This window comes from Bos indicus, chromosome 8 (assembly GCF_029378745.1).
Source record: "Bos indicus isolate NIAB-ARS_2022 breed Sahiwal x Tharparkar chromosome 8, NIAB-ARS_B.indTharparkar_mat_pri_1.0, whole genome shotgun sequence".
In the NCBI taxonomy this organism is placed as follows: domain Eukaryota; kingdom Metazoa; phylum Chordata; class Mammalia; order Artiodactyla; family Bovidae; genus Bos; species Bos indicus.
Genome location: NC_091767.1, coordinates 3,022,153 through 3,048,290, shown reverse-complemented (window position 1 = coordinate 3,048,290; position 26,138 = coordinate 3,022,153). Strand labels below are relative to the sequence as shown.

At 38.3% G+C, this 26,138-nt stretch overlaps 1 long non-coding RNA gene across 2 annotated transcripts in view; it reads left to right on the top strand.

Annotated features, from left to right (window-relative positions):
• The window catches only part of LOC109562762 (uncharacterized), a 38,384-nt gene extending 12,521 nt beyond the window's left edge, over positions 1 to 25,863 (top strand). Inside the window, exons 4-6 of one of the 2 annotated variants that reach the window (XR_011567981.1) lie at positions 866 to 915; positions 4,017 to 4,172; positions 24,879 to 25,863. This is a non-coding gene — a long non-coding RNA (uncharacterized lncRNA). The remainder of the gene's footprint in view (positions 1 to 865; positions 916 to 4,016; positions 4,173 to 24,878) is intronic. The other variant, XR_002181207.2, reaches the window with a different exon arrangement.
• The last annotated feature ends 275 nt before the right edge of the window (positions 25,864 to 26,138 follow it).

Here is a 26,138-nt window from a genome sequence, read left to right as displayed (position 1 = left end):
TAATATCTGCTGCTGCTGCTGCTACTGCTAAGTCGCTTCAGTCATGTCTGACTGTGCGACCCCATAGATGGCAGCCCACCAGGCTGCCCCGTCCCTGGGATTCTCCAGGCAAGAACACTGGAGTGGGTTGCCATTTCCTTCTCCAATGCGTGAAAGTGAAAACTGAAAGTGAAGTTGCTCAGTCGTGTCCGACTCTTAGCGACCCCATGGACTGCAGCCTACCAGGCTCCTCCATCCATGGGATTTTCCAGGCAAGAGTACTGGAGTAGGGTGCCATTGCCTTCTCCAATGTTAATAGCTACTTACAATTATTACATATTTACAGATGAGGAAACTGAAGCTTATGAAAGTTTACTTACATGATGTAAAGAAATTACAAATGTGCCTGTAACATCCACAGAGCTGTCTGCCAATTGCAGGTGCCCAGTGAGCAGGAAAAGGAAGTGAGGTCATGTAGACTATAACTGGTTTAGTCAGTATAATGTAAATCAAGTCCTCTCTGTACACGATGTCATAATTGCATATGGGGACCCTTTTCATTACCTTCTACTTGAACCTGGATCATTTGGCCTGTTCTGTATGCTCTGCTTCTTCTCTGGATCTCAGATGACTCTCTTCTGACCCATTATAGTCCCAGGGATCATTCACTCATGTTTTTGCCTGATGAAATAGAAAATGAGGATTTGTTGTTTCCAAATAAGTGATTAAATATACAAGTCAAAATATGAAAATAGGGAAAAGTTGACGGGTTTGCTATGGGTTTCCCAACCTTACTTCCCACTCAAATTATGATTTTTTCACCATGTTTCAATATTGTAGAGGATGTAAAAACAACAACAATGAAGTCTTTCCTGTATCCTCTCAGGTTCAGGAAAGAAGTGACTGAAGTCTGCAAATCAAATTGATAAAAGACAGGTGAGCAGGAGAAAGGTTCGTTTTGCATGCATACAGGGAGCCTCACAGAAAAGAAGTGGAAACCACAAAGAAGTGGTTAGATCTAGAGGCTTATAAGTCGTTTTAATCATGGGCAATAAATTGTGAAGTAATTAGACAAAGGAAGGGAAAGTTGTGTTTCTAGGGCAATAAATTACAATAGGTAAAATACATGGGGGAAAACTAATGGAAGATTAGGGTTATTTAGTAAGGTTTATTATGTGACTCAATTTGATGCTTTCATCATTTAAAAGAGTTGAAAGTGTTTTCAGTGACTGAGTCATGCTCATCTTCCTGGTTCTGGAAGAAGTCACACCTTTGCAAAGGGAAATGTGTGTCCTGCTTTTCGACTGAAAGGGGAAGGGCAGAAAGTTAATTGCTTTCAGCTCAAAACAAACCAGGGACGAGCGGGGAAGGATAAATTGGAAGACTAGAACTGACATACATACTACTATATATAAAACAGATTAACAAGGACCTACTGTATAGCACAGGGAAGTCTACTTAATACTCTGTAATGACCTATGTGGTAAAATAATCTAACAAAGAGTGGACATATGTATATGTATAACTGATTCACTTTTTTGTACATCTAAAACTAACATAACATTGTAAATCAACTATACCTCAGTAAATATTTTAAAAAATTGTTTTGTCAAAGAAGAATATTTTGGTACAGCAAATTCTGATTTCCTTCAACATATAATTAATATTATGAAGTTTTAAACCTAAAACATGACTTCCTAGTTTCAGGTATATAAAATTAAAATTATCATAAAATTAACATTAACAACTCAAGTATTTTTAAGAAAAAGATATTTAAATTGATTTCCAATTTAAATGTTAAAATCATGCATTTGAAAGACTTTAGCATACCTTTGAATTATAGATGGTCTTCTTAGAGTGCATTTTCTTTTTATAATTGATACTTTCCTCATTTAGTAGATTATGTAGTCACATAATGAGTTTGAAAACTCATTAACAAATTAGAGATAAAACCAGTACATCTTTTTGAATTACAGTTTTTATACCAAGCCTAACTATATATCTGCTGCTAAGTCACTTCAGTCGTGTCTGTGCGACCCCATAGATGGCAGCCCACCAGGCTCCCCCGTCCCTGGGATTCTCCAGGCAAGAACACTGGAGTGGGTTGCCATTTCCTTCTCCAATGAACTATATATCTACCAGGAAATAAAAGTTGGTTTAAAAGGGAGGTTTTTTGTTTTTTTTTTTTTTAGTGTATTACATGATATAAAGAATGTCTAGTGCTCCAAAAATAAAATTTTACTTTATAGTATTGGAAAACTTACTGTTTAAGGATTACTGCAAAAAGACTGCAAACTTTCAAAGTAAGAAATGCAGATTTTGATTACTTTTTGCCCCACTGTTTCTCCTTTACAGACTTATTATACTTGTTACAGTGAAATTTCTCAACAATCATCTGCTAAAAAGATTTTCTCTTGGATTATAGTTCTTTGTCTATTGTATTCTAATTAGAGATCTTTGTACGTTAAGATGAATATTTGCAACTAAAACCAAAGCAGAGTAAAACTATTTAATGTCCCTGAGAATTCTCATAACATCTGTTCCATAGCACTCATTCCACTTCTTGGGTTGTCCCACATCCTCACAAAAAAGTATGCTGAGACATCAACATTCACAGTCATCTTTTGTAATAAACATATGAGAATATTTTCAGTACTGTTCTCAGGTTTATGTGTTTTCTTTACATTATAATTATTCTTTAATTTTCAGTTAAAATGATAAAATTATTACCTTTTGGGGTAGTTGTTTTATTTTATTATACACTTAATTTAGAATATATGCATCTATCTTACAAATATACATGTTGATACATACATGCATTATATATCTAGTATATATCTATCCATTTGAATGTTGGAATCACCAGTTAGGCAACTTTACATTTATTCTTTCCACACAGTCAAATACAGTATGTCTTTTGTAGGCTTAAAACTTGTAATTATATGTATATGTTAGGCAAAAATGTTTAAAAAGTGACAAAAATGCCTTTTATGGATGCCATCTATACACACAAAAACTAACACACATATAGTATATAGTACATAGTAATAAGAATTATTAGGCATAAGTGTGTTTATATCACCTAGTTATCCTCCTTTTTGGAACCTAGAATGACTCACAGTCATCTCAGAACCGTATATTCATGACTCCACTCTTCCTTCTGCATCACCTTCCTTTTACCTTAGTTGCCCTAAGTGCTCAGCATACGTCAGCCTTGAGTTTCAAGCAGACAAATTCTATATCAGTTACTACAATCTATACATGATCAGTACTATTTTTCCTAAGTGGACAGACACATGCATTTCAAATAATCTTCCTGTCCCTCTTTGAAAAGTCTATGTGTTGAGAAATGCAGTATTTGCTTTCATATTCATAAACAAGGATGTTACAGTCATCATGGTTTTCAACTCTCCATATGTGAATTCCTGAGTCCTAAGGGCACTTAGAAAGAAGACATGGCATCAGCCACCATGAGGCTGCAGCCATGCCCTATGGTGAGCCCAAAGGAAGCCTAGGATGTGAGAAACAGGATACTGGCCCCAGATAGCTGAGATGCATATGAAAGGAATGATTTCAGTAAGCCTAGACTACTGCATCTTCCCATACATAGAAAAGTGCTAAATTTCTTAACTTGGGATACCTGATTTTCTTTAATTCACAAAATATATATATAATATTTTTATATATTCAGATTACCTGTCTTTTGTTGCAAACTTCTATATCACCTGCTCCTTATCTGAGATGGAGCAACTAGAGATGCGAGTTACTATCTCCCAGGCTTAAGTCCTAGAAATTTCTGCTGAATAAAACAACTCTCAACTTTAAGGTTGTGACTATTTTTTAAGTCTAAATTGTCAGCTCCCATGTGTCAAATATTTCATATAAGTTCCAACAAAAAATATTTTCTTTGATGGATATAGAACTATTTCTGGCCAGCTGTTCTTTTTGTTTCCTAAATTGCATCACACTTAAATCTACATGTTAATCCTGTGGTTTGTATTTGTGTTCACAAGTCTGCCTTTTGTGTTTGCATGTAGGCTTCCTTCTAGATGACAAAGTCCTAAGTAGAGAGGTGAGTCAGCTCAGTCTGTAGAAATTCCTGGAAGAATGTTTGCTTATCCAACTGCTTGATGAGTTTCCTTGCTCACCTAAAGGTTCCTGTGAGAACACATGAAGATACCTTCACATCTCAGGTAACTATTATACAGTATATTCTAGAAATAAATTAATGAGCTTAAATTTAAAATAAACTCTTTATAACATGCTGGAATTTACAAAGACATCTTGCTACAAATCCTAATAAAAAGAACTTATGATTTAGTTGTAAAGCCACAACTAACTTACATATATATATGTAATATATATTACAGTTCCCTGCAATAGAGTGTGTTCTATCTGTCCAAAGTGAGATAAGTACAATATTATGGGAATAAATGAAGAAAAGACAGAAGATCAGGGTCTTTTGCTAGGTCATGGCATTTTCCATTTAAATCCCTGTATAAATATTGTCTCAAAATATATGTAAATTAAAACTTCTATCTTCCCCAGGAAATATGAACTAGTCATATTGCTTTCAAATCCTTTTTCCTGACAAAGTAAATATCTTTTACTATTAAGATTGGATTGACAATTTCTGAGAGATAAAACTATTACCATGAATTATATGGCAGCCTTGAAACATGCTAAATTAGCCTTTGCTAATTTATATTTAGAAATGGAAGAACCTGTGCACTTCAGATTTTTCTTAAGGATATAGCCTATTAGATTTAAATGAAATGAAAACTGGCATGAATTAGGAATATACCAAAATGAAGATCAGTGTAGTGATGAAATACAGTAATTCAGCATTACCTTAATGCCTCAGTGACAACAGCAAATACCAGTTGGCTGTGAAATTATTAACCCTCTGTACAATAAATGTTGATGTTTGAATTGTATCTGAGATTAATATGTAGTCTGGTTCAAAGCACATAATTCTTTATAAGCCAACATATAAGTATGCCTGATATAATAAGAACATCTATAAAGGAATAATCAAAAACATGTTAGCAATCTAAAAACTAAATTATATCAGATTTTTTACCTTTCTAAAGTAAATATTTAAATAATAAACTCTTAACACCTTTCATTTCAATCCAACTTGCCTAGAATTTATGTTTAGAGATACCAAATTAATGGAAACTTGAAGTTACCCTCAAATCCAATTCCCATCCTTCATTTTGTAAATACAAATGACCCCAGAGAGACTGAGGTGTGAAAGTGGTGTACCCTTGAACTTGCACACCGACCCTTCTTCCTTCCCTTCTCTGTACCAAACCCTCTGAGCTGAGGGATTTGAATGTTTGAAAAACCAAGTCCGCTGTATCAGAGTTCCCTCTCCTGTGACCATTATATGTTGTATTCGTGCCCAGTAGGGCATTTCCAGATTGTCATTTTTTCTTCTTATTTTCTGGCCACTCTCTCATCTTCATCTTATTCAAGGTCAGTAAAAGCCAGAGAGATCAGCAGTGAAAGAGGAAAGCTTTTTGATGTGCTTTTAAATGCCTAACCTGAATGGTTAGGCTAGATGGGGTTGTTCTAGACCTGTCCTGGGAAGCTCTTCTCTGTCCACTCTTGTGTCTGTAACCTTGCTCTCATTTGCCCTTCAGTAACTACTGAGACATCACCCCTTGTCTTAGTATCTTCACAGACATCTGAAAATTTCACATGCAGATCACCTCCATTTAGGAAGCTCAATTTCTTCCTGTTAGAGGCTTCCTGTTAGAGGCTTAGTCGCTCAGTAGTGTCCAACTCTTTGAGACCCCATGGACTGTAGTCACGAGGTTTATCCACAGGGACTCTCCAAGCGAGAATACTAGAGTGGGTTGCCATGCTCTCCTCAGAGGCTCTCCTCAGTTCAGTTCAGTTGCTCAGTCATGTCCAACTCTTTGCAACCCCATGAATCACTGCACACCAGGCCTCCCTGTCCATCACCAACTCCCAGAGTTCACTCAAACTCATGTCCATTGAGTCGGTGATGCTCTCCAAGGGTGGTCCTAATTTTGAAATCTTACTCTCTGGGGCTTTCTTCTTCTTCCCTGTAACATTTTCATAAGAGGAAGGCAATGGCAACCCACTCCAGTACTCTTGCCTGGAAAATTCCATGGATGGAGGAGCCTGGTAAGCTACAGTCCATGGAGTTTCAAAGAGTCGGATACGACTAAGCAGCTAACACATACACATGACTGCAGTCATCTGTAAAATGTCTTTCAGATTTAGCTGCTTTGTTTTGCTAAGTTGGCACTTTCTCTTATAATAGACTTCTGAGGTCCTGTTTTTCAATTAGAATTTTTTGATTAATTCTTCGTGATTTAGAGCATCTTTATCTCTTCAAAGAATCAGATTCAGTTAACCTAGAGTAACCTCAATTTGGTACATAACATAAGAAATGTTTTCTTTACTTCTACCTTTTATTACAGGCTTGTTTAGACAATCTTTTTCTGGTGACCTTAGCAGAACTTTAAAGGAAGATTTAGGTAAAATATTGCAAGAGCAGAAAGCTAATTGGAATCTCAATTTAAAAATTAATTGCCATATCCTTCAACAATAAAGAGGTCAAACAAATCTCCACTGTATTTTGCCAGCAAGACATTTGCATTAGAAAAGATCAATAGAAGATAATATAACAGATTAATTTAGAAAGGGTAAATTAATTTGTTAACCCTTGTATTACCATTAGGGTGGGTGGTACTGAAGGAAATAGAACTGGTTTTGTCATAATTGGTCTTATTCCTGCTTTGAACAGAATTGTCTCTGAGAGTTTGCTATTATAATTATGGATATGCCTGCAGTAAGATGGGAAAACAGTTTTTCTGAACCTTTATGTAACTAGAGGCATGGGGCTTAGAGACCATCCAATGAATGGGTGTGTGTGTGTGTGTGTGTGTGTGTGTGTGTGTGTGTATGTGTGTTATTTTCAACATTTTGTAGATGTATGTATTTTCAATCAGGGTCCAGTGAAACATCTGTCACATTGAAAGGTTGTTGCTGAATCACAAAAGACGCCAGGATTCTTGGCCTCCAGAGAATTCAATCTGGGGCCAGAGATGAGGCTCGATTGCTCAGAGCTTTTGTGTAATAAAGTTTTATTAAAGTATAAAGGAGATAGGGAAACTTCTGACATGGACATCAGAAGTGGGCAGAATACCCACCTGCTCGTCTTTAGCTGGATGTTATATAGTTACTAGCAGTCTGTTAATGAAAGAAAGGAATGTCTTAAAACTCAGAGAATGGCACCAGGCCCTTCACCCACAAGATGTATTTTGGATAATCTTGGCACCAGGTGAGTCATCCCAGGCCATAAAATGGTTGACTTGAATCTTGTAGAAAGGCAGATTACCATACAAATAGTTTCATTTACATAGATTAGGAGAACAATGTCTGAGTATAACATACTGGTTTGTCAAGTCTCCTCTGTGCCATTAGGCTGAATGACTTGAGGAAAAGTTTGGGGTAAATGCATAGTAAGTACATTAACATAGCTTAAGACAAACATTTCCATAAGAAAAATGCATTGGTTAACTCAAGATTTGAGAAAAGTTAAATTCAGATGGAACCAGGTGTCATTATGGCAACAAACTATTTTAAGAGAAACCTCTTTTTAAATTTGTGTAGAAAAGGGAAAAAATACATCACTAGTTTGCTTCCTCCTGCCACTTAAGAGAGAAGAAAAAACAACAACAAAAAAAAGTCTGACTGCTGCTGCTGCTGCTAAGTTGCTTTAGTCGTGTCCGACTCTGTGCAACCCCATAAATGGCAGCCCACTAGGCTCCGCCATCCCTGAGATTCTCCAGGCAAGATCACTGGAGTGGGTTGCCATTTCCTTCTCCAATGCATGAAAGTGAAATGTGAAAGTGAAGTCACTCAGTCGTGCCCGACTCTTTGTGACCCCATGAACTGCAGCTTACCAGGCTCCTCCGTCCATGGAATTTTCCAGAAAAGAGTACTGGAGTGGGTTGCCATTACCTTCTCCAAAAAAAAAAAGAAAAAAGTCTGACACTTGCAGCCTATTTCCTCCATTTGGAGATCCCTGGCCTTCCTTCCTGTTAGCCTCTCAACATGCTTTCCTTTCCTCTATTCATCCATTTTTGGGCTCCAGTATTTTAAAAAATGAGGACTTCCCAGATGGTGCGGTGGTAAAGAATCCATCTGCAATGCAGGAGACACAGAGATACAGGTTCAGTTTCTGGGTCAGAAAGATCCCCTGAAGTAGGCAATGGCAGCACAATCCAGTATTCTTGCCTGGGAAATCCCACTGACAGAGGAGCCTGGTGGGCTACAGACCATCAGATCGCAAAGAATTGGACACGACTGAATGACTGAGCAAGAAAGCAGCCTTTAGAAGATAACAGGATCCACTTGAAATAATTCAAGTTGGTTGGTTTGTGAGGACAATTCCACCATAAAAGGGGAAAACAGTTTGCAGGCACAGTGCTTAAGAACTTCTTTGACAGTTCTTTTCTCACGTTGTTTGATATCTCCTTGCAAGGTATTTCTCTTGATTAGTTTTCAGCATTTTCTCTAGTACTTTCTTTTAAAATAAAGTACTATTTTTAGTACTATTTTATAAAGCCTGCTAACATCCCAGTGATCACCATAATTTAAACAATCTAGGCATGAGTAGAATTCCTTTCTAAGAAGTTTCTTCACCTTGAACATCTCCCCTCACGGGTCTTTTGTTCTTTTACCAGCAAAAATGATTTTCCTCCCTATTATCCATATGTGATTAGAAAATTTATACATATGATGATGGAGGCATTTAACTGTGCATTTTTCCTGAGGTCAAATTTAAATGTTTAACTGGGGGATTTGTTTCCATAGGCATTCTATTCTTTGAGGGTTTAAATCAGTACATCTATGCTTGCTAAATTGCTTCACCCATGTTCTACTTTTGGTGAGCCTATGAACCGTAGCTCTCCAGGCCCCTCTGTCCCTGGGATTCTCCAGGCAAGAATATTGGAGTGGGTGGCCATGCTCTCCTGCAGGGAATCTTCCCGACCCAGGGATCAAACCCACGTCTCTTATGCCTCGTGCACTGGCAGGCAGGTTCTTTACCACTAGCGCCAGACTGCCCCAAATATTTTCTCCTCCTCGGCATCATCTGCCACAGCAGCCAGCAAGCTGTTTCTGAAAAGGGCTTGTATGTCAGCTTTCTTTCTCCTGCTGTAACAAATTACTGTTCATATAACAGTTTAAAAAACACACTTTTTTTTTTTTCCAGCTAGAGTCCTGGGGGACAAAAGTATAAATTGAGTCTAACAGAGCTAAGGTCAGGGTGTCCTCAGGTCTGGTCCTCAGAGACCCTGAGGAGAGAGTTCATCCCCTCGCCTTTTTAAGCCCCTAGAAGCCACATGGTCACTGTGGCCTCTTGCCTTCATCTTCACATCTCTCCTGCTTCCTCCTCATAAGGGCCCTTGAGGTGACCTGGGATCCACCTGGATAACCCCAGATACTCTCTCTGTCTTAACAACCTTAATCACATCTGTAATGTCCCCCCACCCCTGCCCCACCACCATGAAGTTAACGTTCTCAGGTTGTGGGGATAAAGATATGGACATTCTGGGGGATGGGAGGCATGGATTAGCCTAGACAGACAGTGACTGCTCAAGGATTTGCAGGACACAGTCTTTATCATATATTCTTCTTTGTTCTATTTGTTTGGCTGTGTGTTTATTTGCCAAGTCGTGTCCAACACTTTTCAACCCCCTGGTCTGTAGCCCTCCAGCTCCTCTGTCCATGGGATTTCCCTGGCAAGAATACTGGAGTGACTTGCCACACAATACAGCATGTAATCAAACTACCGCAAACTGTACCCTTCTCACAGGCTAGCAAAGTAATACTCAAGATTCTCTGAGTCAGGCTTCAAAAGTACATGAACTGAGATGTTCACATCAACTTCAAGATGTTTAAGCATTTTAAGAAATTAAGAAAAGGCAGAGGAACCAGAGATCAAATTGCCAACATTCGATGGATCATCAAAAAAGCAAGAAAGTTCAGAAAAACATCTGCGTCATTGACACGCCAAAGCCTTTGACTATGTGGGTCACAACAAATTGTGGACAATTCTGAAAGAGATGAGAATACCAGACCACCTGACCTGCCTCTTGAGAAACCTGTATGCAGGTCAGGAAGCAACAGTTAGAACTGGACAGGGAACAACAGACTGGTTCCAAATAGGAAAAGCAGGATGTCAAGCCTGTAAACTGTCACCCTGCTTATTTAACTTATATGCAGAGTACCTCGTGAGAAATGCTGGGCTGGAAGAAGCACAAGCTGGAATCAAGATTGCTGGGAGAAATATCAATAACCTCAGATATGCAGATGGCACCACCCTTATGGCAGAAAGTGAAGAAAAATTAAACAAAAAGTGATGAAAGTGAAAGAGAGTGAAAAGTTTGGCTTAAAGCTCAACATTCAGAAAACTAAGACCATGGTGTACAGTCCCATCACTTCATGGCAAATAAATGGGGAAACATTAGAAACAGTGGCAGACTTTTTTTTTTTGCTCCAAAATCACTGCAGATGGTGATTGCAGCCGTGAAATTAAAAGACGCTTACTCCTTGGAAGGAAAGTTATGACCAAGCTAGACAGCATATTAAAAAGCAGAGACATTACTTTGATGACAAAGCTCCATCTAGTCAAGGCTATGGTTTTTCCAGTAGTCATGTATGGATGTGAGAGTTGGATTATAAAGAAAGCTGAGTGCCAAAGAATTGATGCTTTTGAACTGTGATGTTGGAGAAGACTCTTGAGAGTCCCTTGGTCTGAAAGGAGATGCAACCAGTCCATCCTAAAGGAGATCAGTCCTGGGTGTTCATTGGAAGGACTGATGTTGAAGCTGAAATTCCAATACTTTGTCCACCTCATGCGAAGAGTTGACTCATTGGAAAAGACCGTGATGCTGGGAGGGATTGCAGTCAGGAGGAGAAGGGGACCACAGAGGATGAGATGGCTGGATGGCATCACTGACTCAATTGACATGAGTTTGGGTAAACTCCAGAAGTTAGTGATGGACAGGGAGGCCTGGTGTGCTATAGTTCATGCGGTTGCAAAAAGTCAAACACAACTGAGCCACTGAACTGAATTGAACTGAACTAATCTGTGGTGTTGGTAAAGACTCCTGAGAGTCCCTTGGACTGCAAGGCGATCAAGCCTGTCAATCCTAAAAGACATTCAGTCCTGAATATTCATTGCAGCGACTGATTCTGAAGCTGAAGCTCCAATACTTTCACCACCTGATGGGAAGAACTGACTCATTAGAAAAAAACCCTGATGATGGGGAAGATTGACAGTAGGAGGAGAAGGGGACAGCAAAGGATGAAATGGTTGGATAGCATTACCATCTCCATAGACATGAGTGAGCAGACTCTGGGTGTTGGTGGTGGACAAGGAAACCTGTTGTGCTGTAGTTTATGAGGTCAGAGTCAGACATGACTGAGTGACTGAACTGAACTAAACAGCTTATATTTAAAGAGTCTTTTTCCATTTCTTTCCAATATACCACACCACTCTTAGTGATAACAGTGGTGACTAGAATAATATTATTTTGCCAATTCTGAATTCCATCTGGTTTGTGAATATAACTACACTGTAAAACAAGTGTTTTCAACTGACAACTTTCAACTGTTATAGTGTATTAACACTATCTACCTCCCTTAATGTCTCTTTTGTTATCGTTCAGTCGCTAAATCGTTTCCGACTCTTTGCCACCCCATGTACTGCATCACACCAGACTTCCCTGTCCTTCACTATCTCCCAGAGTTTGCTCAAACTAATGTCCATTGATTCAGTGATGCTATCTAACCTTTTCATCTTCTGTTGCCCCTTCTCCATTTCTAAGACAAGTTTTTCTTTCCTTTATTTGTCCATTCAAAGCCACTTGTATCATCGATAAGATAAATTTCGTTTTCATTCAGAAGACAATGAAAACCTGACTGTCCAGTGATAAACTGCCATGTTTGGTTTAGCATAGATTTCCCATCATTGGTCTTCCTTAACCTGGCTCTCTAGAAGTCTAGCCGCTTTGCATGCATTCCATCCTGGTCTCAGCATTATCCACAGAAGTGAAGTTCCAACACAGTTTTTATTCTGTTAATTCATTCAATTAGGTATATGTTGTCCCTCCAGACTGGTTTTATAACTGTTTTTGGCCTCCTGGAAGAGACCTCCCTCTTGGGTCATTATGATAGTTTGCAAGTCCTTTATATAATGATGAATAACTTAAAATACTGAAACTGATCATCACCCTAAGAGCAGCTCCTAACAAACTGGATCACAGTGGACCAGTGCTGACCAACCCATCACATACAGCACTGCTTTACACACCAATGAATCTCATACCGTTTGAAAAATTGTCCTGTGCCAAAAAATATTGTGTGTCTCATGAGACTGTCACTGGGGCCATCTAATTCCTATCACATCTCTACCTGGGAAGGCCATCAGTCTTCCAATTCCAGTGAAATGGAGGTAACATAATGGTAATTTGGGGTTTCCCTGCTGGTTCAGATGGTAAAGGATCCTCCTACAATGCAAGAGACCTGGGTTCCATCCCTGGGTCTGGAGGATCCCCTTGAGGAGGAAATGCAACCCACTCCAGTATTCTTTCCTGGGAAATCCCATGGACAGAGTATCTGGTGGGCTATAGTCCATAGGGTGGAAAAGAGTCAGACATGACTGAACAACTGACACTTTCACTTTTCAACACCTGTAATTTTGGCCACCAAATCATACCCAAATCCATCTCTTTTGTGACTAGAGTCTCCTTCCACTATCTTTAAGTCTGTGTTTCATTCACAGATGAGTGGTGATAACACTGACCAGGCAGCTTCACCCTGCTTTTCATCACGTTAAGGCTGCTCTCTTGGCAGTTCCACATTCCAGCTTAATTTATGGTCACCCAGAATGCCGAATCTCTGTTGTTCAGCCTTCTGCTCTGTCTAGTTTGTTGATATCATTTCCTCTGGCTAATCTTTTCATTAACCAGATGAATTCATGTGAGTGATATACTGTGGACCAGCTGTTTGGGACTCTGATAAGCATCACATGAGTATCCCTTCCCACTCCTTTACTCAAAATTATTGACATGACCCTGTAGATGAACTTGGAATTCAGCGATTGTCTATTTTCCCTTATCCAGAGAGGACAGCCCCAGAAGTTATCCCCAACATTGGTCATTAGTATCAGATCTGAGACAGGTGGGAGTTTTGTTCTAGCGTTTCATGTACTTGGGGGAAACAGAATGGTAGCCCATCCCTGATTGCAATAGAATTCCAAGAGCCTCTTCCCTATGCTATGATCTCCTACTTTTTCCATTTACTACCCCTTTTTCCTGGGCTTCCCAGGTAGCACTGGTGGTAAAGAACCCACCTGCCAATGAAGGCAGACACAAGAGACACAGGTTCCATCCCTGGATCAGGAAAATCCCCTGGAGTAAGAAATGACAGCCCACTCAATTATTCTTGCCCACAGAATTCCATAGACAGAGGAGCCTGGTGGGGTACAGTCCATGGGGTCACAAAGAGTTGGACATGACAGCACACACACATCTTTTAACCCATCTGTCTTCTCCATGGTTGGGTTTTCCAGGTCAGCAGAAATACTACTTACCCTTGAGAAAGTCAATTCCTAGGCAAATTGATAAGAAGTCCAGGGGTCCCCAAGGAGAGAGGGTTCTGGAGTTCTCGAGGAGGAAGAAAGGACAAACATTTTTTATCCCTCTACATTCCTTAGGATTATATAACAATAATGTATCCTGCTTGAAGACAGTCTCTGGAAAAAAACCTTCTGGCTAATCCTATTATCTTAAAATGTAAATTATGGGAGTAGGGCTAGTGAGTTCTTTACAACCTCCAGACATTCTTTTGATTCACTGTAATAACTAATTAGAGAGTATATAACTCCATGGCTAACACTAGCAAGGGGGTACTCTTTCTGCCCCTTCTGATGTCTATGTCAGAAGCTTTCTCTATCTCCTTTATACTTTAATAAAACTTTATTACACAAAGCTCTGAGCGATCAAGCCTCATCTCTGGCCCCGGCTTGAATTCTCCTCCGGAGGCCAAGAATCCCAGCATCTTTGCATGGTTCAGCAACAACCTTTCACCCTCTAACATGATCATAACAGCAGACTAGCTCACATTTCTCCCCAGTCCCTTTTCAAGGCAGATATTACACAATTAGACAGGAAAGGAATCAAGATCTTCCTTCCCACTGAGTAATGGAGCTGCATTCAGAGCCTGTTAAATTTAGCAACAGAGAAAGAAGTTAGAATTACCCTTAGAGAATACTTGGCTCAGGTAGTAAAGACTCCTCATACAATGCAGGAGAGTTGGGTTTGATCCCTGGGTTGGGAAGATCCCCTGAAGAAGGAAATGATGACTCACTCCAGTATTCTTGCCTAGAAAATCCCCTGGACAGAGGAGCCTGGTGGGCTATAGTCCATGGGGTCACAAAGAACTTGACAAAACTAAGTGACTGGCACAGTTTAGAGAAGACTTACTAATACACTTTTTCAAAGACAATGGTTTGAATGTCATTTGCATCACTTGTTTACATGTAAATTTGCATCCAGGTCTAGAACAATGTATCAAGCAAAATGAAAGACAGTTTTTATGAGGTGATGAAAGGAAGGAAGGAGCAAAACAGCTGGCTTCTGATCCCCTCACTCAGTTTACCAGAGCATGTGCCCCTGGCAAAAAGAAAAGAAGAAACGTGACATACCTTGTTGCTTGGGCTACAGGTAAATTGACTCAGGGGGTGGTATTTCTCAGGTGAAGAGATATTAGCTTCAAAATAACTTTAGCAGGGTGCCCCTTGCTAAACATGCATCCACGAATACTCAGATGTGTCCGACTCATTGTGATCCCATGGACTGTAGCCCACCAGTCTCCTCTATCTGTGGAGATCTCCAGGAAAGCTTGCTAAAGATCATTTACAGGAAATTAGCAGAGAATCCAAGAATCATGTTGCTATAGAAGACAACACAAGTAAACAATCCTAGGAGAAAACAATGAGGTTGCTCATAACTGAAATATTTCTAAGGAGCTCCTAAAACCCTACATTCAGACCTCAAGTGTTGTCTTAGGTGGAGCAGCACAGGTCAGCTGTGAAAGGCAGGACCTAGGGCAGAACTGGAGCTGGTCTGGATCACTCTATTTTCTCAGCTGTTGATAGTATATATCCTTGAAATAATTAGGAGCTGTTGTAACATTTGACATTGGATACATTGATGGCTTCTGTGAATCTGATTTGAAAATCTGATCTGGTTTTATATATATATATATATATATATTTGTAAAATTTTAAACAAAATTGCATATAAGGAAATGGCAAGCCACTCCAGTGTCTTGCCTGGAGAATCGCAGGGACAGGGGAGCCTGGTGGGCTGCCATCTCTGGGGTCACACAGAGTCGGACACGACTGAAGCGACTTACCAGCAAACATACAAGATGATATTTTGATCCCCATATGCATAGTGAAATGATTATCACAGCCAACCTAATAAGCATATGCATCTCCCTTGGTTACCTTCGATTTTTTACTGAAATCTACTCTCAAGAGGTACCTCCAGTGGGAAAGATATGAATCATGTAATTATGTCCTTTCCAGCCTTCTTATTTTTTTACTTTTTATTTTGTATAGCAAATTAACAAACAATGTTGTGATAGTTTCAGGTGAACAGCAAAGGGGCTCAGTCATACATATACATGTATCCATTCTCCCCCAAACTTCTCTCCCATCCAAGCTGCCACATAACTTTGAGCAGAGTTCCTTGTGCTATAGAGAAGGTCCTTGCTGGTTATCCATTTTAAATATAGCAGTGTGTGCATCACCATCCCAAACTTCCTACCTGTCCTTTCCCCCTATCCTTCCCCCTGGAAACCATTAGGTTTATTCTCCGTCTCTTGCTGTTTTATAAGTAAGTTCATTTCTTTTTAGATTCCACATTTAAGGGATGTCATACAATATTTCTGACTTAATCAGTATGACCGTCTCTAGGTCCCTCCCTGTTGCTGAAAATGGCATCATTTCACTCTTTTTAATGACTGAGTAATACTCATGTGTGTGTGTATCTACCGTCTCTTCTTTATCCTTTTCTCTGTTGGTAGACATTTAGGTTGCGTCCGTGTCTTCACCATTGTTTATTATCCAGTTTATCAGAGGCCCAGAGGCCTGACCATACAGTGAAGCCACTGAATGCCTAAATGCTAATCCAGCACTAACTCATCATTAGCTTAAATATGGAGTCTTAGACTCCACCCACCCTTGAGACTTGCCCTTCCTCCCATGGTAAGTTGTTCGCATTTGCAAGCCTTGTGTTTGAGCCAAGCAGCCTACTCGGGCACAGCTGGGAGAGACTGGTGGGGCTCTGACCCCACAGGAACACAAGAGGTGCAGGGAAGACCACCTTCTCTATATGACAGAACGGCTGCTCCCACTCACACAACGTGCCCCTTACGGTGTATTCCCTAACACATCCATTCAGAATGAAATCTGCAACCCTGCACCTTCCATATTCTAATAACTCCCTGACATCCTCTAGGGCATGATGGGATTTTCTGACCTCAGAATTTTCTAATGCCCTTTTGTAATGAGAGCAGTCATGACTACTGCCAAGTGATATGCCAATAATTACCTTTCATTTTAGGTGTAGTGAGTGACTTTCTCATGGAACTGAGAGTCTCGAATCCAAAAAGTCACCACTTGATAGCACTTTTCAATTTAGAACAAAGGTTCCTGTCTGCCAACATGGTCTATTATCTGAGCACACAGGTCATAAGTACCTACCTGAAGCACCTTTACCATTTACTCTGTAAGATGTTTGAATGTTTCTGCCCAGACCACATGCAAACTCAGACCTCTTCATCTTGATTTTGAGAACAGGGCACAATAAGTTTCCTAGATTAGAATGACAGTTTGACCAAAAGCAAAAAGTCTTGTTAGCCTCTGAAGTTCTTTATTAGCAGCACCTTGTGAAATAATAATGAATTTCTCATAACTAGATTGCTTGCTTGGTTTCTCCAGCCCTCTAATTTCCAGGAATGTCACAGAATCACTTGTTCTTTCAATTTTGTCAGGGTTTATGCACTGGACTCCATTTGTCACTAAGGTGCCATAGCAATGGTCCTTGCTGCTAAGTCACTTCAGTCGTGTCCGACTCTGTGCAACCCCATAGATGGCAGCCACCAGGCTCCCCATCCCTGGGATTCTCCAGGCAAGAACACTGGAGTGGGTTGCCATTTCCTTCTCCAGTGCATGAAAGTGAAAAGTGAAAGTGCAGTCGCTCAGTCGTGTCCGAATCTTAGCGACCCCATGGACTGCAGCCCACCAGGCTCCTCCGTCCATGGGATTTTCCAGGCAAGATTACTGGAGTGGGGTGCCATTGCCTTCTCTGAGCAATGGTCCCTACTTCCCCCAAAATACTTCTTCCGAGAAGCAGTTACTACAACAGGTTTTCAGTTCTAACTCAAAGGCTATACCAACATACCATGAAATTTAGCTATACTTTTTCACAAAGTAAATGTTTATTGAGCCTTCCATTCTATAAGAATACAAATTTTGCCTGACTGACATTCAAGCCAGGAATAAGAAAGAAGTGGGACCCAGGTCTGTAATGTGATACAGCTGTCTTTAAACTTGTGGTCTTCTTAAGTTGCCTTTATCTACACAGTTATGGTGGAGAATTCAGGGGAAACACCTTGGTGTTTCAACCATTATGTCTACAAAGTCTGAAAGGGCAATTTGGCTTCTAGAATCCTGATATAACACAAAGTATCAGAACATCAAATGCATTGCATAAATTATAAGATCTTTCCCAATATCAAGTTATCGTAAGAATTTTGAGGGCACTAGTAACCTTGATGCAGGTATGAAGCAGCTTAACTCCCAAAAGTTTTCTTTTTCTTTTTCACATCATATATCTTCTAAGCAAATACACAGAAGATGCTATATCATTCATAAAGCAACTCAATATTTTTGGAGACAATAATGTATGTCACATGGCAGTTACACACACACACACACACACACACACACTGTTGTTATTGTTTAGTTGCTTGGTCATGTCCAACTCTTTGAGACCCCATAGACTGTAGCCTACCAGACTCCTCTGTCTGTGGGATTTTTCAGGCAAGAATACTGGAATGAGTTGCCATTTCCTTCTCAATGGTGTCTTCCTGACCCAGGGATCAAATCTGCATCTCCTGCATTGCCAGAAGGGCTTTTTACTGCTGACTCACCAGGGAATCCCCCCACGTCCATATATTTATATATATGGATGTGTATATCCTCCCAGATGGCACTAGTGGTAAAGAACCCACCTGCCAATGCAGGAGACATAAGTGATGCAAATTCAATCCTTGGGTCAGGAAGATCTGGAGAAAGGAATGGCAGCCCACTCCAGTATTCCTGCCTGGGAAATCCCATGGACAGAGAAGTCTGGTAGGCTACAGTCCATGGAATCACAAAGAGTTGGACATAACTGAGCAACTAATACATGCATATATCTATATATATATACCCTTGGTGTTGAGAAAGTGTTACTTGCTCAGTCGTGTCCAACTGTTTGCAACCCCATGGACTGTAGCCCACCAGGCTCCTCTGTCCATGGGCTTCTCTGGGCAAGAATACTAGAGTGGGTTGCCATATCCTTCTCCAGGGGATCTTCCCAACCTGGGGATTGAACCAGGTCTCCTGCATTGTAGGCATATTCTTTACAGTCTGAGCTATAAGGGAAGTCCTTATGTACCAATAAGGCAGACTCATTCTGCTAAAAGCTTCAGAGATAATGATTCTGCTACTAACAGAAAGCATTTACTGTTGACCCTTGAACAACAGGAGTTTGAAAGGGGTGGGTCAAGTTACCTATAGATATTTTTCAAAAATAAATATTACAGTCCCACAAGATCCCATGTTGGCTGAATCTGTGGAGCAACCATGGATACACAGCACCAACTGTAATTTAAATCAGGACCTTTAAATATTGTGACCCCCGTTAAATCAGTCTTCCTTCATAAACCTATTGATGTTCATCGAACCAACCAAAGGCCTTAGATTTCCTGACCCTGATTCAATCAATAAATACTTATCAACTCCCTGAAGTTTCCTGATCCGCATTAAATGAACATGTCTTCTGAAGTCTCCTGACACCCATAACAAAGAACGAATTAGGGTCACAGTAGTTAAGGCAGATTGAATCAGGAGTACAGCCATCCCTGAGGGTGGGGAGGTTTGGATCCCCATGGGGGGCCTTGGACCTCCCCCCATGTACAGAAGACACAGGTAGGGTACATGCTCTCCAACCCCAATGTGTTGTTCAAGAGTCAACTATGGTCTGTCCCCAGAGAAGCCAGCCACTAGTGTGCTTTTACATGAAGGGTAAATCAGGTCACCTACCTTTCTCCCTTGTAGAGCTCCCCCCCATTTCCTTATCCTCCAGCCAGAAAAAGCAAAGCAAGTATTTGAGGATTGTAGGTATGCAAATTTTCTAATGCTTATTTTTCCTGTAGTAGCAGTAATTTATTTTATTACAGTGCTTCTTAGAGCTAGAAAAATGAAAGCCTTTGCTAATTCCTAGAACGCCAATTAGTTTTTAAGATAGTTTTTCCTTTTTTGTAGTTGATTATCATGTTAATATTTTATGCAAAATCTGATAGCCAAGTCCATCTATCCTTTTAAAAGTAGGTTTTATTAAAAATCAGTGTTTCATAGAATGATAGCATCAATTCACAACATATTTTTATATTTTTAACCCTTACTTTTTGGAAAACCTTATTTTAAAAAATATCACTGTTGTCAAACTTGAAGTTTCACTTTAGTTTTCAAATCAGCAAAAAAATTAAATCATGCCTGATGAATATAGTTTTGGTTAATTATATTGACTTTGGACTATTAAGTCAAAATCTGGAGATTAAGATAGTATGGGAAATTTTGTCACAGAGCTTATTAATTTGCTTTGAAGTTTAGTTCATAAAGTGGAAGCAATATGTTTTTATATTAATTTTTTTTAACACATACAACTGATTATATTTTGGGGGTACCCATTGAAGAAATCAATTTAAGGAGATAAAGTGATTTATCAGTCTTTTAATATATGATGTAACATGTTATGATATAAATAATACATACCATTGTTGTTTTCATGTGTTGTGTGCTCAGTCGCTAAATTGTGTCTGACTCTGTGACCTCGTGGACTCTAGCCCACCAGACTCCACTCTCCATGGGATTTTCCAGGCAAAAATACTGTAGGAAATGCCAATTCCTATTCCAGGGGATCTTCCCAACCCAGGGGTTGAACCCACATCTTCCGCATTGGTAGGTAGACTCTTTACCACTGAGCCACCTGGGAAGCCCAATACATACCCATACATACACAGATACACACTGTATTGCTTAGGTGAGGTAAGGTTATAGTGTATTGTTTTGAGTGACTGTTTTTCTCTCATAAAAGTTTGCTGAAAAGCTTAAAATAATGAAATATAATTTCATATATTTAAGTTATAAATGAAAAATATTCTATCTCTGTGGAAAAGAAGAGCCAAATGAATGTTAAGATGAATTCAGGAAAGATCATCTTCAGAAACTTCTATGTAAGTCAGTGCACGTGTGTGCACACTCAGTCATTTCAGTTGTGTCTGACAGGCTCCTCTGTCCATGGGATTCTCCAGGCAAGAATACTGGAATGTGTTCCCATGCCCTCCTCCAGAGGATCTTCCTGACCCAGGAATCGAACCTGCGTCTCTCATGTCTCCTGCATTAGCAGGCAGGTTCTTTACCACTAGCACCACCTGGGAAGCCTGTGATAGTCAGTAACTATTGCTTAATCTTTTGGCATGTTACAAAACACAGTACTATCTATCTTATGTATCATATTTTGAGTTACATGCTATTCTGCAATTCTAACCTAAAGATAAAAATTCTTAAAAATTAATATTCATTTAAGAATACAGTAAGTCCCCTATATGTGTATGATTTCCATTCTGAGAGCACTTTCGTAAGTCCATTTTTTTTTTTTCAAAACTCCAAAAAGGTTAGCCTAGGTACACAGCTAATGCACTCGGCTATATATTGATTGGAGAAGGCAATGGCACCCCACTCCAGTACTCTTGCCTGGAAAATCCCATGGAGGGAGGAGCCTGGAAGGCTGCAGTCCATGGGGTAGCTAAGAGTCGGACATGACTGAGCAACTTCCCTTTCACTTTCACTTTCATGCATTGGAGAAGGAAATGGCAAGCCACTCCAGTGTTCTTGCCTGGAGAATCCCAGGGACGGGGGAGCCTGGTGGGCTGCCATCTATGGGGTCTCACAGAGTTGGACACGACTGAAGCGACTTAGCAGCATATATTGATACCTGTTTTTAGGTGAAATCAGAAATGTCAGTTAAAAATATTTGTATAAGGTTGAATAGCTCATACAGAAAATCTTCATGTTTTATTAAAAAAAATTACCCATATAGCTTCATGTAAATATGGCAAGGATATTTCAGAAACAAATGAAGTGACAATGTTATTGTAAATTGCTCTCAATTCACATTTTTACCCCCGGATGAAAAGATGAAAATGACAAAGAAGCCTTGCCTTCCTTTTTTATTTGCTCTCTAAATTGCCTGCAGTCCACACATATGCAGGCATTTAGGTAGAGTAATGAAGTTTTCCACCTTAATTTAGGAAACAGAGAGTCTGGATTTAGTGTGTATACACTGAGAGCTAATGTTTCAGGAGGATCACTTTGCTGACTTAATTTAATGCAATTGTAATTTATTAAATGGCATTTCATTGTTCAAAACATGTTCACTTAATTTTAAATAAAACAGTACTAAAGTCATTGAACACAAATAGGATTTCTAAAAGGAATAAACAAGTCTCTACATAGCCATGTGCATATTCCTCAGCTGAATGTTGTAAAAAAAAAAAAATAATAATAAAGTAATCAAACATAGTCCTTAGAAAATTACATGAGAAAGTAATGTTAGAAAAACACCACATTGAATTCTGTCTATAGTAATCTCTTAGAAACTTGCTAAATGTATGTAATCATGGGGCACGGGAAATGAACCACTACCAACTACAACAAAGGCCGATATTCATCCAAAGGAGTTGATACTGTGTATGTGGTGGCACTGGAAAGGACTCCTCTATTATGAGCTACTTCTAGAAAACCAAAGGATTAATTCCAACAAGTACTGATCCCGGTTAGACTAACTGGAAGCAGCATACCACAAAAAGCATCCAAAATTAGTCAACAGAAAATGTATCATCTTCCACCAGGATAACACAAAACCACATGTTCCTTTGGTGACCAGGCAAAAACTGTTAGAACTTGGCTGGGAAGTTCCAATGCATCTGCCGAATTCATCATACATCGCACCATCAGATGTCCATTTATCTGTCATTTAAAAATTATTCTAATGGAAAAAATTCCAATTCCCTGGAAGACCCTAAAAGTCACCTGGACCAGTACTTTGCTCAAAAAGATAAAAAGTTTTGGGAAGACAGAATTGTGCAGTTGTTTGAAAAATAGAAGAAGATAGTAGAACAAAATGGTGAATTTGTTGTTCAATAAAGGTCTTGGTGAAAATGAAAGATGTCTGTTATTTTTATTTAAAAACCAAAGGAACCTTTTGGCCAACCCAATATCCATGAGAATCGAGCTATATTTTGTTGAATCAGACATTAATGAGATTCACAAAATGTGAAACAGTCTCCTTTCTAGTTAAATTTGTGTGTGGTTTTAAGAAATATTCTTCTATTCCATGAAAATATTGTATTTATGTTAAATTTTAATGATTGTGTTATTTTAAATATACTAATATTTTTAATTACTATTTTAAATTACTAAAATGATAAATATCAATAGATATAACCCACATAAACAGAAGCTCTAGGGAGACTTTATGAAATTGACTAGTTTAAAGCATTTCTTAGACTTCAAAGTTTGAGAACCTCTGTTTTTATATCAATAATTCCTTCTCAAGCAATGGGATTTGAAAGGTTAAAGAATAATTTTCTCACTTTTTTATATGCCTTGTTTTCTCATTTGTTTTCCAAATTCTATTGTGTATTTTTTAAGATTCCACCCAGTTTATCTGCAACTTCTAATTTTATGTGCTATTTAGGCATCAATGAAAAAGATTTATTTTTCCAATTGCTAAAAACACTACAAAATAAATGAATTTGCTATACTAATTCAACAGTGATTGAAAAACCTCATTCATTCTAAAAATTATGCTTCCTAATACTTGAAGAAATGCTTGCTCTCTTTTTGAAATATTTTTAAAGCACAAAAAAGATTTTAAAATAAAGAAAGTGCATAGAGATGAGGGAAATAATTGTCTAATCTCACCAGGGATATTTGCAAAATGATCATTATAAGAACAGTTTCTCAGACCTTCTGGGGAAAACCTCCTTTCAAATGGAATTATATCTTACAGGTGTATTGATCAGCAAGGTTTTTTTCATATTATTAAATTTAATAAATAATTGTTATGAGTAAAATTACAAGCAGTATTCTCTACCAGTAGTGTGGGTTTTTTGTTGCTGTTGTTTTCTTATGCATATACTAAGGTTCATTGGGAAAAAGTTTTTCATTTATAGATGTGATTGGAGAATTGAGGTTTCATCTCACTTAGCTAATTTAATACTACATCATCAACCAGTAAGTACATACTGGGAGTCTTCTGGCTATGTGAATCTTGAGCATGAATTAGGAATAAAACTTTCCTAAATGACAACTCTGAGTATTCTCAGTCAAGTTATACAACTCACTGTTCAAGTCTAAAATTCCAATGGAGTATCAAGTCACATGTAGCTGTTCTAAAGCAAAGAGGGACCTGCCTGTGTTATATTCTAAATATTTCTTGTTATTCTATTAATTAAATATGTAACAGGAGGTAGAAGAGCAAAGCACATACATCTCATCATGAAGAAATTAACAAATGCTTCTTTCAGTAAGCTTAGAATAATGAGTTGGAGTGTAGTTTCTTCAGGATCAATTGGGCTAAATAGAAAATACCAATGAGAGATGAACATGGTGTACCAAAGGTAGGGTAAATTATAAAATATTAGATTTATTCAACACACATCTTCATTTTCTTTAATTTGTGAAGGTTTTCATCTTGTCTCTATATAAACATGAAATAACATATTTCCCATAGGAAAATAATTATTGAGTCTCTACTTTGGGTCTAAGATATTAATATAAGTATATAATAATATGAAAAGATGTTTAAATATAATTACTTTTGAAAATACATTGCACTTAACTCTTTGCAAGCTCCCAAATATATCTGCTATTGGAGGATTGTTATGTGACAATGTTTCTCTTCAGCATAATTAAAGTATAAAATATATTGCCAAAACCATCTCCTTCTCTCAGTTTTATCTGAAACACACTAAATATGACTATATAATCCCATAGTAGTTTTTGAATCATGTTGTGAATCCTGCTGTAATACTCATATGTATTCTCAGTTTAATGATTGTTAAGCTTGACAACCAGAACTGCATATAAATAAGTTGTTTCTGTGAATGAGCATTTTAATTATCGGTTTTACTCTGTACGTATCGTGAAGTTAATAAAGTACTCTACTTTCCATCAAGTTTATTACAAGAGTCTGGATGAGAAAGATATTTCATTTTTACAATTAACTAACAGCTCACTTCTTTGTGTCCCACAGATATATTTTAATTTTGTTATATATCAATTAAAGTATGTCAAGGATGAGAATCCAATAAGTAAGCCAGGATTCCAATTAAGATTGTTATTTTGTAGATTAAAAAACCATGGCTTCATTTATATTTAATTAACAGGAACTAAAATAATGCAATGTATTTCTCATAATCCCTTTTTGTCTATGACTCTGCAGAAGCAATTTTAAATTCTGAACACTTGAGAGAGAAAAAAAAAGATGCCATCATCAACTGAGCTCTGAGTCCTTTAGCAAATGCCTGCTCCTCAGCATAGATTACAGAGCAGCCATGAAGAGGACTGTCCACGTGACTCAGGCCTGTCTGGATTTCACACAGTGCTGTGCCCTACCTGATCTAAAAATTTATTCCTGTACAAGGAATGCATCTCTGTTGTTGTCCAACCACTTTGCTAACACTTAATGCTAGCAGTTTTCAGAAGATTCTTTCATGTGCCTGAAAAAATCATTTAAAAATTACTTTTAAACTGGAAGCTTTCTAAAAAAAAAAATTAAACTTTAAACCAAAATATTTTATCCTGTGTTTTACATGGTTAAAATAGACTGAGTTTAGGATATTGTGCAAATATGGACATTTTAAATTATGCTACATTAGTCTTTTAATTTGACAAAATACAGATGAATCCAATCAGCAAGCTTGAGCTTATAATCATAAAGTTGACATTTCCCTTTTATCATCATGAACTTGAATTTCCATTAAAATAAGTTTACCTTATAGTAATGTATTTATTCTTAAATTATTTTATTAATTGGTAATAAATGCATACTCATACACAAGACACAATTAGTTACTATTTTTTCTAAGTTTTCTATTACCATATATCTCTAGGTGTCAACATTTTTTATAGTTTGAATTATCATCACTGTTATTCTTACCACAAATGAATCAAGCTGACAAATTTAAAATTAAATACATAGAAAATATTTGTTGAGCATTTTAATTAGAAAAATGGGGCTTTAAAATAAGCTCAATGATTTGCATGCTAGAACAAGTCGTTACATCTTCAGTTCCATTACTGTATTTATGTCCTGCTACAAATAAAAATTCTGAGAACCTCTTTTCAAGTGATACATTAATAAGCCCTGTGGGATCAATTATTCCATTTATTTTTTAATGTTATATCAGCTGACAGTTCTATTAGGTAGTACAAAAATTTTTTGAACATGAGGAATTGAAAACCTTCTGATTGCAGACTAGTTTAGTACCCAGACATTCGAATCATTCATTATTTTTAGCACTGCCACAAGTGTGGAGAACCGTCGTTTCATTTGGATATGCATGTTGCTTGGAGAAGCATGCCTGGATGTAAATAGGAGGAGAACGGTAATGAAGAAGTCAGGGGAAAATTGATCCATCAGATCGGTCATGGGATCAAGTACATACAGAAGGTGAGTCCCTTAAGACCATCTCTGTCTGTC